The sequence below is a fragment of the Xyrauchen texanus genome, chromosome 26 (genome assembly GCF_025860055.1).
Source record: "Xyrauchen texanus isolate HMW12.3.18 chromosome 26, RBS_HiC_50CHRs, whole genome shotgun sequence".
Lineage (NCBI taxonomy): Eukaryota > Metazoa > Chordata > Actinopteri > Cypriniformes > Catostomidae > Xyrauchen > Xyrauchen texanus.
In genome coordinates this window covers 37,156,730-37,169,499 of record NC_068301.1, presented here as the reverse complement: position 1 = coordinate 37,169,499, position 12,770 = coordinate 37,156,730, and the positions used below count along the sequence as shown (strand labels likewise).

The window sequence follows — 12,770 nt, the reverse complement described above, 5'->3', positions numbered from 1 at the left end:
TGGGAAGAATTGTCTCTGGGTTAGCGGGCGGAGCCACGTGAGGAATTGTGTCTGGGGGATTGGGCGGAGCTGCTGACTGAATAGTCTCTGGGGGAGCGGGCGGAGCCGTGGGAGGAGTTGTCTCTGGGGGAATGGGCGGAGATGCTGGGGGAATAGTCTCTGGGGGAGAGGGTAGATCCCCTGGCGGAATAGTCTCTGGGTGAGCGGGTGGAATTGTCTCTGGGGAGGGGATGGAGCCACAGGAGGAATTGTCTCTGGGGGGGGTGTCAGAGACGCTGGCGGAATAGTCTCTGGGTGAGCGGGCGGAGCCACAGGCGGAATTGTTTCTGGGGTAGCGGGCGGAGCCGTGGGAGTCTCTGAGGGTGGAGCCGTGAAAAACATCACATGTACATAAGTATTTACAGCCTTTGCTCAATACTTTGTTGAAGCACCTTTGGCACTAATTACAGCCTCAAGTCTTTTTGAGTATGATTCTACAAGCTTGGCATACCACAGTTTCTCCCATTCTTCTTTGCAGTACCTCTCAAGCTCCATCAGGCTCCATCACAGACATTTTCAGATCTCTCAAGAGATGTTCAATCAGGTTCAAGTCTGGGCTCTGGCTGGGCCAAGGATATTCACAACGTTGTTATTTAACCACTCTGTTATCTTGGCTGTGTGCTTAGTGTCATTGTCCTGTTGGAAGATGAACCTTCACCCCAATCTGAGTTCCAGAGCACTCTGGAGCAGGTTTTCATCAAGGATGTCTCTGTACGTTGCTGCATTCATCTTTCCCTTGATCCTGACTAGTCTTACAGTTCTTGCCGCTGAAAACATTCCAACAGCATGATGCTGCCACCACCATGCTTCACTGTAGGGATGGTATTGGCCAGGTGATAAGCGGTGCCTGGTTTCCTCCAGACATGATGCTTGCCATTCAGGCCAAAGTGTTCAATCTTTGTTTCATCAGACCAGAGAATTTTGTTTTTCATGGTCTGGCTTTTGGCAAACTCCAGGTGGGCTTTCATGAGCCTTTTACTGAGGAGTGTTTTCCGTCTGGACACTCTACCATACCGGCCTGATTGGTGGAGTGATGCAGAGATGGATCTTCTTCTGGAAGGTTCTCCTCTCTCCACAGAGAAACGCTGGAGCTTGTAGTAGTTTTTCATGCCAATTTTGTGAAAAATCACTCAGCATCTTTGGGGTTTTGATTTCAGAAGAATAGACTTTATTATCACACAATAAAGCCGAGTTGCCTGCGGTGAAACCACAGTACCAACAACAACTCAAGCATCTCTGGTTTGGTTTTACTTAAATACATCTCCTCAAACAAGGTGGGGCTTACATGTATTATCTATCATGCTCTTCATTGACTCTGGTCTTGACCATATTAAGAAGTAACAGAATGTCCTTTGGAAGAGATCAATTCTCCCCCCTAAGTAATGCTATTTATGTTTCTGCACACACAGTCAAATAGTCAAACCTATGTGAGCACATATTCATCACGTCACAGGCCTTTACACACAGTAAACTGCATGTTTGCTCCTCAGACATAACTGTGGTATAAAACAACAATTTAACTTGATAAAAAATATACTACAAGCTCTGTCAGAGTGACCATCGGGTTCTTAGTCACCTCCCTGACTGAGGCCCTTCTACCCCGATCGCCCAGTTTGGACGGGCGGCCACCTCTAGGAAGATTCCTGGTTGTTCCAAACTTCTTCCATTTACGGATGATGGAGGCTACTGTGCTCATTGGGACCTTCAATGCTGCAGAAATGTTTCTGTACCCTTCCCCAGATCTGTGCCTTGATTCAATCCAGTCTCGAACAAAAATTGACCGGCTCAGCTCTCTTTTCGTGACAACGGTGCAATAGAGCGAGTGCAATACCGCCCCCGCTGCCCCGATTGTCCGGCCAACCTCCCGCTCCATTGTCCCCTTACTCGTGAACGAGACCCCGAGGTACTTGAACTCCTTCACTTGGGGCAATACCTCCTTCCCTACCCGGAGTACGCACTCCATCAGTTTCCTGCTGAGAACTATGGCATCAGATTTAGAGGTGCTTATCCTAATCCCAGCCGCTTCACACTCGACTGCCAAGCAATCCAGTGAGAGCTGAAGGTCACGAACCGATGATGACATGAAGACAACATCATCTGCAAAAAGCAGCGATGAGATCCCCAGCCCACCAAACCACACACCTTCCCCACCCTGACTACGCCTTGATATCCTGTCCATGAATATCACAAACAGGATTGGTGACAAAGCGCAGTCTAGATGGAGACCAACCCCCACATGGATCGAACTCGACTTCGTGCCGAGGACAAGGACACAGCTCTCGCTCTGGACGTACAGGGATTGGATCGCCCTAAGAAGGGACCTCCCCACCCCGTACTCCCAACGCACCTCCCACAGTCTCTCCCAGGGGACCCGATTATACGCCTTCTCCAGATCCACAAAACACATGTAGACCGGATGGGCATACTCCCAGGCCCCCTCCAGGATCCTTGCGAGAGTAAAGATCTGGTCTGCCGTTCCATGGCCAGGATGGAACCCGCATTGTTCCTCTTCAATCCGAGGTTCGACAATCGGCCGAACCCTCCTCTCCAGTACCTTGGAGTAAACTTTACCAAGGAGGCTGAGAAGTGTGATACCCCTCTAGTTGACACACACTCTCTGATCCCCCTTTTTGAAGAGGGTAACCACCACCCCGTTCTGCCACTCCTTAGGCATTGTCCCAGATTTCCATGCAATGTTGAAGAGGCTTGTCATCCATGACACCCCCTCCACATCCAAAGCTTTCAGCATTTCTGGTTGGATCTCATCAATCACCGGGGCTTTGCCACTGTGGAGTTGTTTGACTACCTCAGTAGTGCCTCTACTAGAATGCCTCTAGCATAGAGGGCGTGTTGGGATGTAGGAGTTCTTCAAAGTGTTCCTTCCACCGCCCAATAAGCTCCTCGGTTGAGGTCAACAGTGTCCCGTCTTTGCTGTACACAGTTGGATGTTTCCTCATTTCCCCCTCCTAAGGTGGCGGACGGTTTTCCAGAAGCACTTTGGTGTGGACCGAAAGTCCTTCTCCATGGCTTCTCCGAACATTTCCCACACCCACTGCTTTGCCTCCCTCACGGCCGAGTATGTATGTATGTGATTTTTATTTTTATTTTTTTATGCATTTGCAAAGATTTCAAACAAACTTCTTTCAAGTTGCCATTATGGGGTATTGTTTGTAGAATTTTGAGGAAAATAATGAATTTATTCAATTTTGGAATAAGGCTGTAACATAACAACATGTGTAAAAAGTGAAGCGCTGTGAATACTTTCTGGATGCACTGTAAATGTTTATAGTTCACTGAGCATGTGGATATGATTATTTTTCTCAACAAAAACACAACATGAGTGTCACGATTCACTGTTGTCCGCCCTTTGTTTCTCCCCTGTCATCTGTTCGTGGACTACACTTCCCATAATTCCCTGCTCTTATCACTGCCAGCTGTCCCTCATTGTTCCTCACCTGTGTTTAATGTTCTCATTAGTCTTTGTGTATTTAATGCCCTGATTTCTGTTCAGTATTGTCAGTTGTTGAATGTATACATGTCTTGTTCCAAGCCCTGTTCTTAGTTCCCTGTGTTTTTGTTTTATTCTGAGTTACCTGGTTCATCTTTTGTTTTCATTAAAAGCTGCATTTAGATCCTCACCCCCTCGTCTGCCTCATAACAGAACAACTGACCACAAAATGGATCTAGCGGCGTGCTTCATGGAACTAACCCAGACGGATCTAACCATTCAGGAGTTCTCCCACTTTTTCTCCAGTGCGGCCATCCACACCGGCCTAGATGACAAAGCCCTGAAGAACATGTATCGCATCGGTGTACCAACACGCCGATGGGGGGATTTACCGGAGACCGGTGCTTACACCTGGAAGGAGTATATGGAGCTCATTTTGGAGACATTCGCGGCAGAGGAACCACCTCTCTCAATCCCGGGTTCAGCTTCTGAACATTCCACGCCTGCCACGGCCAACGAGCCAACGCACATGCCTGCCTCGGCCAACGAGCCAACGCCTGCCACGGCCAACGAGCTCCGTCCCAGAGCCAGTGCCCATAGCCTCGACTGTCCCCATAACCACGCTCCCTGCTGGCTGAAGGAGAAAGAGAAGGAAGAGGGCACCTTCTCCCCAGTCTCTGCTAGTGCTCGTGACCACTGAGGTCATCCTCGTGTCTTCCATGGCTCCACCTCTAGAGCCTTCCAGGGATCTCCACCCGAGCCTTCCACGGCTCCGCCTCTCAAGCCTTCCAGGGGTCCGCCTGCCGAGCCTACCAGGGCTCCGCCTCCAGAGCCTTCCAGGGCTCCACCTCTCGAGCCTTCCAGGGCTCCACCTCCTGAGCCTTCCATGGCTCCGCCTACCACGGCTCGGCTCCCGGAGTCCTCCCTGGATCCGCCTTCCACGGCTCCGCCCCCTTGTGCCCCCCTTGGACTGTCTGTTTGCCCCTTTGTGCCCCCTTGGACTGCCTGTTTGCCCCTTGCGCCCTCCTTGGACTGCCTGCCTTTTCTGACTTTGTGAACGAAAAGACACAAATTTGCCGTTTTCTCATTGGAAATAGGTACATTCCAAAATGTCACTGTCCTAGGAACAAAAGCAAAGTTTGTGGAGAATAATAGTGACGCGCGCGCCCATAAATGATGTTTAGTAGTTTACGAAACGTCCTTCTTTTATCATTTATTATAGTGAATTAGTTACGACTTTTTTCTGTCATAGTAGTGAATATTATTAATTATTATTAATTATTTTGAATCAGAAGACTTTCAGTCGTTACCACGGCAACAAAACGTCACGTTACGCTGCCCGTAAATGATGTTTTTCACGAAACGTCCTTCTTTTATCATTTATTATAGTGAATTAGTAACGACTTTTTTCTGTCATAGCAGTGAATATTATTAATAATTATTATTTTGAATCAGAAGACTTTCAGTCGTTACCACGCAACGAAACCTCACGTTACGCGGCTCAGTAAATGATGTTTTATAGTTTACTGAAACGTCCTTGTATTATAGTGAATTAGTTATTACTTTTTTATGTCGTAGCAGCGAATATTATTAATAATTATTATTTTGAATCAGAAGACTTTCACTCGTTATCACTACAACGGTACGTCACGTTACGCACGCATCTTACCCATGTCACTGTATGCGTTTACCGCTCATTTCACCCGCCACCTGACTACAGTAAGCATCTCAACCCAATGTGTGTTTGTTTGTTAAGAAGCACGCAAAACCTTTGCTGTTATTTCTTTAGTTGTAGCCCTATCTGTGTAGCGTTTCATCCCTGGAGATTAGGTTAAATTTGTTAGTGTTGCATTATCATTTACACGGTTATGTTACCCTCCAAAGTAGTTAGCTAGACAGTTGGCTAGACAGTTGGATTGTGGCACTGCCAGCTACCAAAATCAGTTTAAACTCATGTATTTGCCCATGTGTTGTGAAGACAACAATTAAACAAAGTGGTTAAAGTTTTATTCAAAGTGCAAAGTAAATGTCAGACGTAGAATGACCGCAATCAGGGATGAACTAGAATAAAAAAGTGGACCTGGAGTCTTTCCAGAGGATTTGACTGCTCAGTGCGTCTCAATGTCAATGACCGTTCATTCCTGCTGACATAATTAATGCAGAATTAAATATAGAGACGACCCCCCACTAACTTATAGATAGAATATCCTGTAACACTATGGTGCCATACTTTTGTAAGACTTTGCCATTTTAGAAGACACTGAAATCATCATGAGATAAGAGTGTAATTGTTACTGAACATAAATAAAAATAATAAATGCCTAATTAAAAATAGATTTGTGTAGGTACTTGCTCTTGTCAAGTGGATGTGGTACAAATCTGATATTTGTACAGTAAGGATTGATTTATTGTACGTAGTTGTTGTGATTGATCAATATTTAATTAATAATTTAAATTACGCTGTCCTAACAATTAAGACATGCCCATTTACTACAAAGGCTATTGTAATAATCTTTTGCTTTTTCCTGTTTTACAGCATTATTGCAACACTTTGACTCCACCAACACAAACACACACACACACATACACACACAAATCAAAACAACGGCACTTTTAAGAGCCACTCTCTTTCTCACTTGTCTCTTTCGATCACTCTGTTTCTCTCTCTCTCTCTCTCTCGTCTCGTTCGATCACTCTCTTTCTCTCTTTCTTCATTTTGTGTTGTTTTTATATTGTGTCTGTATTGTTTGTATTTGTACGTGATGTCCCTCAATTCTGACGTAAGGGTCTTTGATGATCCCAATGATGCCAGGATGCACATGGCAGCATTAATTAGTGATGCTTTAGTCCATGAATCCAGAGTAAGGCTTTTCATGATAAGCAAATACCTAAATCTGAAAATAGTAATTGCTATTGTTGTTTATAGATGTGATGTAAAGGGTTAGTAAGACCCTTTTATGCAACTACTGAATAATGCTCAATTCTAAGTGCTGCTGGTATATGTGCACTCAATATATATAGGCTCTCATGGCCATGGAAAACCCTGCCGTTCCTCAAAGAAAAACAAGGAAAAGCAGGAAGAGATCCTTCACTAATCCACTGGTCACAGGCAGGCGTGAGAAACGTCGGGAAACACACTGCCCTGGATCAGGTTTGTTCTTAACTAAAACATGATTACTGTATTTAAGAATGAAGATAATTCATTAAATAGTGTTTTGGTGATTACACGTAATATAAAATGAGAATCAGACACCACTTTGACAAAATGGTGTTGCAATGTTTGTGAAAACTAATATACAAGATAGTTTAAGAGCGTGCGACTGATAATCCTTACTTGTGTTGTGTTTTAATATTTTTTGCTTAGTTTCCCTGCCTCCAGTCCTTATGGAATATTTTCATTTTGAAATGAATTGGTTTCATGTTATATTGGTCAAAGGGTTAAACAAAATGACTGTCTCTGCAGTTGCTTCTCAATCAAGAAGAAGGGATCCTGTGCATGAGGAAGGCCTTCAGATAGAAGATCAAGAGTTGGCAAGTCTTGGTGAGAATACTGAGTGTTACAGTAGTAACATTACACTACAGTTTTTCCACGATTTCCACCATTAATTTAATCATATTCAAGCATTATGTTTTGTCAGTTCCACTACAGACTCACAGTATAACTGATATATATTTGTGTGTTATCATAATCATGAGTATAGACCTTTTAAGGACAAGTGAATGGATTGGTTGTTGATCAACTGTTTGAGATCACTGATATTCTATGTATACAGGAAACTTTGCTCTCGAAGCAAGATTTGGACGGGCTTAACTCTGTTAATATTGAGTACCACGGGGCAGGGGAGTCTACAACAGACTTGAGCTTGGGGATAGTGCGTGGTCGAATACCTGGAGGTGTGGCCATAATGTGGCAAAAGAAATATGATCCAGTTATTAGTGTGATCAGACTGAATGTCGACTGGTGCATAGGTGTAAAAGTTACTTGGGGCAATAATGTTTTTATTATTTTGAATATTTACACACCATTTGAATGTCATGATAATGAAGCTGTATATTTGCAAAGACTTGCCTTTATTGGTTCTTTTATAGAAGAAAGTGAATGTAATTGTATTTATGTAATGGGTGATTTTAATGCCGACATTTCTGATGTGAAGTCCATATTTGGTCAGCATTCAATCCAGTTTTGTGAAGACAATAAGTTAAACGTGTCAAGTAAGGTTTTCTTGCCAAGTGATAGCTATACATATGTCAGTGAAGCATGGAATACAACCTCATGGCTTGATCACTGCATAAGTACGGCAGATGCTCAGGAGGGTATAGTGGATTTAGAGATCATGTATGGGATGGCAACTGCGGATCACATGCCTGTCTCTGTTACACTAAATGTGGAGAGTCTACCTGCTTTAACCCCTTATGATACACACATGGGTGATGGGAAAGTGGGGTGGGTAAAGCTCACAGAGTGTGATTTACAGCACTATTATTATCTGACAGAGAGGAACCTTGGGAATATCCCCATTCCATACAACGCTCTAATGTGTGGAAATATTAATTGTGATAATCTGAACCATAGAGAGGACGTGTGTAAGATGTATGATCTAGTTGTGGCTGGATTAAAAGACTCAAGTACACCATTTAGTAAAAGAAGCTTTAAACAACAAAATGCCCGACCTGGATGGAATGAGTATGTAAGGAAACATCACCAGCAGGCTAAAGTGGCTTTTATAAATTGGGTTGCTGTGGGTAAACCAAGGACCGGACCTGTATTTGAGCATAAAAAACAGATGGATAGGCAATTTAAACGTGCTGTACGGTACATAAAAAGGACGGAGCATAAACTGAGGGCTGATTCCTTAGTGCTGAAAACTGTTGCAAAATGATGTGCAAGACTTTTGGAAAGAAATTCAGGTTATGAATGCTGTCAAAGTTCCTCTGCCCTTTAGTGTTGAGGGAGTTACAGGGCCTGATAATGTTGTGGAGCTGTGGAGAAAGCATTATAGTGATCTATTCAACTGCGTAGACAGTAAGAACTTCAGTATTGGGGATGTCTCCCCCGATAATGTGAGTGTCACTATAAAGGAGGTAACTAAAGCCATTAGGAAACTATCAACGGGTAAATCTTGTGGCTTGGATAAAATCTCTCGTGAGCATTTAAAATTTGCCAGTCATAGAGTTGTGGTATTACTTGCTTTATGTTTTTCTGCAATGTTAATGCATGGTATATTGCCCAGCTCTATGCTATCTGTTGTACTTGCACCTGTAGTGAAGGATAAAACCGGGAAGATCTCCTGTATTGACAATTACAGGCCAATTGCATTGGCTTGTGTCATATCAAAGGTTTTTGAAATTGTGCTCCTGGATAGATTTCAGAAATATGTTGTCACCACTGATGAGCAGTTTGGTTTTAAAAGTCAACATGGAACTGATATGTGCATCTATGCCATGAAAGAGGCTGTGAGGAAGTACAGAGGGCAGAACTCCACTGTGTTTCTGTGCTTCTTGGATGCCTCCAAAGCATTTGATCGCATCAATCATGGCAAACTGTTTGAAAAATTGCAACAGCGAGGGGTTCCTCCCTACCTAATCCGGATACTAGGTTTTTGGTACACACATCAAACAATGCAGGTTAGATGGGGTAGTGTGATATCAAAACCTTTTTCTGTGACTAATGGGGTGAGGCAGGGTGGGATCCTGTCACCCATGCTTTTTAATCTTTACATGGATGAACTCTCCCGAACTTTGAAAAACTGTAAGACTGGCTGCATGATAGGGGAAAGACTATTAAACCATTTACTTTATGCTGATGACCTGGTCATTATTTCACCATACTCTGCAGGCCTCCAGCAATTGCTTGATGTGTGTACTGAATATGGTGAACGATATGACATCAAGTTTAATCCGAAAAAGACTGTTGTGATGATTGTGAGGTCTGGAGAGCAGCGTAATGCTGTATTTCCCATGTTCCACTTGTCAGGAAGGGATCTGGCAGTTGTGGAAAAAGTGAAGTACCTTGGTCACATTATAAGGAGTGACCTCTCTGATAATGATGACATCCAGAGGCAGTACTGTAAATTGTATGCACAGGCAAATATGCTGGCACGGAAATTTGGAATGTGTACAGAAAATGTAAAAATAGCCTTGTTTAAAGCCTACTGCACACCACTCTACACTGCTCACTTGTGGTGCTGTTACACAAAAGCTGTATTTCACAAGTTACAAGTAGCATATAATGATGCTCTTAGGATTCTTTTGAAAGTACCTCGTTGGACCAGTGCAAGCCAGTTATGTGTGCAGAATGATGTGAACACATTAAATGCTGTAATAAGAAATGCTGTTTATAAATTTATGATGAGACTTATGGACTCATAAAATGAAATTATAATTGTTTTTATATGGCCTGACCAGAGCAGTACTAGGTACAGTTCAGCTGCTTTGGAGGCACTGGAGAAATTGTTTATATGGATTATAGTAATCCTTTGTTTTTATCTGTCTGTCTGTCTTCTTTGTATGTTTCTTATGGACCTTTTTAATGAGTCTGAAATAAAATATAATAATAAATAATAATAATATATTTTAGTTTTTTTAGAAACAAGGCTCCAAGAGTTAAGGGACACCATAACTGCAGTGCAGGTTCCGGAGGGAACAGACAGACTGGTTTCTGCTTGGGAACAAAGGCAGCTTCTCACAGATGTGAGAATGAAAAGTGCTAGGCCTATGCTTTTTGATGCAAAGCTCTCAGCCCAGAGAGTTTTCATCCAAAATTGTCACAGATGCTGTGTTGTAGAAGCTGTGATTAGGTGCCTGGACTGTGTACCACTGGACATGGAGTTCCTCTGTGCTATCTGTGACATGGAGGCCCACAAGAGAAATGTCTTCCATGACAGAGAGGCTGTGTTCCATGGATTTCTTGAGCCCATTCCCCTACAACTGCTGTGCTGGTGAATGAAAATGGCCAGCCTCAGTTTTGTGAACAAAGTATGTTAAAATTAGCATTATATCAAATTGTCTCATACTTATTGTGTAATTCCGAAGTTGTTGTAGATAGTGCACATGTTTATATTTAACAGTGTTTATAAATGGCTTAGACATTTTAAGCTTATTCTCAAAACTTCAAAGTGCAAGTGTGAAAGAAATTTAATAGCTGAATAACAAAAGTCTGATTGGTTTTGACAGTTCTGACCAGCATATCTTTGAACAGCAAAGTCAATTGTGTGTTAATATTTTTCCAAATGTGCTTAAGCATTTACATGTTGTTTAAACATAGTGACAATTACAGTTGGAATAGTGGTGTAGCCAGTTTGGATTCATTGTTGGGTTTTAAAACACTATTTTAAAAATGAGGATAGCGTTTTGGGAAATGTATCTAAGGGACTAAGGAGAAACTGTAAATACACCCTTTATAACTTCTTTCTGATTTGCAGTATGTCATCTGCCTGTTCCTGCACCAAGGTCAATTTGTGAATGCTCTCATGACCTCACAACCACTCCAGGGAAGCATATTTCTGTGGTCACCATCAATGGTATGTTGATCTGAAAGTATTATTGTACTAGAACTTTACCACTGTGTGCAACTCAAAGATTTTTATCACCATGACATTTTCAGGCAATGCCATGTCAAAAAGCTAAGATAACATATATTTGTATCTCTGTATAGAAGGCAATCTGTTACAATTTGATTACTGAAATTATTTAAGTTTTTACTACAGTATATTCACTTGTTCACAGGACGATACAATGTCTGCTTGCATCGGAAATCCTGTCCATCATGCTCTGCAGAATGGACTCCCGAGGTGAAGGACCTGCTTGTTTATCGGTACTGGCCAGCTAGCACCAGCTGCCAGACCCTATACAAGTTTGATGTCTTCACCTCGTTTGACCATATGAAGGTAACGGCACCAGCCATGTCCAGGCAGGCCTTCCTGAAAATGTTGGAGCACAGATCTGTTCAAGCTGGAAGGGTAAATCTGCCTGAATATCACTGAAACATAAAAAAACAAAATTATATTACTGTATACCTAATATTTAATTTTAGGCATTGCTTAAAAAATCCTTACAAAACATTTCTAAATATGCAGACAGGTAGTATCTGTGCTGATACATTTCAGCGAAGCTTTTTTGAGTTTACCTTTTGTCAATACAAAGAAGAGGATATGTGCCAGGTCCAGCATGTTCTCCAGACATGTTGGCTGTCTGCTCTGATGGAAACCGAAAACATTACCGCTTCAGCAAGTCAAAAGGGTAGGTATAGGTACTTTTCTGAAGTTTATTTTAGATTTGTTTAACACAAATAGTAGCCTTTCGGGTTGTGTTTGAGTGATTATAACTTACATTTTAACAAATAGTAAAGGTAGTACTTGTGATTTTTATTATTGACGCATGTTATCTTATCATGGACAGGACTGAGGAGCCACCAAAATATGAGGGCTTGTTCCTGGCCAAGGACGTGGAAGTCGCTACCTTTGTTGACCTTATCAGAGGCAACATGAGAAGTGTACAAACATTTGATTTGTTTTTGTTTTTATAATAGTTTTTTAATGGTTGTTTATACATACATTTAGTTCTGTGTTTTGATGTACCTTAAAATGTGTTATAAACTGACTTAATAGGCAAATGACAGTGCTGTCTCGTGGTACTGCCAAGTTCACTGCTGGCAGAGAGATGTCCAAAAAGTCTGGTGCTCAGATAGATGAGGAGGGCATTCAAGTTGCAGTTTGCAGGTATGTATGTGTGTGTGTGTGTGTGTGTGTGTGTATGTTTATGATTCTTGAGTCTGATATTGAGTTTTAATGGCAATCCAAGTCTGAGTAAAAATTCAAAGCATTTCACACTTTTGCTTGCAGAGTGGTATTTATCTATCCTTTGTAGTAGCCAAGTATTATATTTATCATATATTTTGTTATAGGCTGTCTGTTGACAGATGTGTGCTTAAGCCAGGCATTACTGGGTCAATTGATTCTTAACAACTAGATTTTCCTCTGATTTAACAGACATGGGTTTCTCTTACGAGGACTGAACCATTACCGTGGAGAAATATTTGCTTACCCAATGTTTCTTCAAAGAGAGATGTCAAAGAAGGCAAATGTTACATTCTTCTGTATGGATGTTACATGCAGGTACTCATTGTCATATTGCAAATCCAACTCCATGATTAAAATGTCTTGTTTCCCTACTTTACAGTGATATTAATCATTTTAGATTTCAATTAAATATGGATCTTTATTACACTCACATGGTGCTGCTCCTGCTTTTTAGGTACTGGCCCTACCTTAACAAAGTAGCAGAG

At 42.1% G+C, this 12,770-nt stretch overlaps 1 protein-coding gene and 1 long non-coding RNA gene across 2 annotated transcripts in view; both read left to right on the top strand.

The window, feature by feature from the left end:
- Window positions 1–12,770, top strand: part of LOC127619542 (tripartite motif-containing protein 16-like) — a 171,110-nt gene that overhangs the window by 10,401 nt on the left and 147,939 nt on the right. The window lies entirely within an intron of this gene.
- On the top strand, window positions 6,509–10,279 carry LOC127619548 (uncharacterized). The gene is made up of 3 exons (XR_007967572.1): window positions 6,509–6,638; window positions 6,951–7,028; window positions 10,074–10,279. It is a non-coding gene; the product is annotated as an uncharacterized LOC127619548 (long non-coding RNA).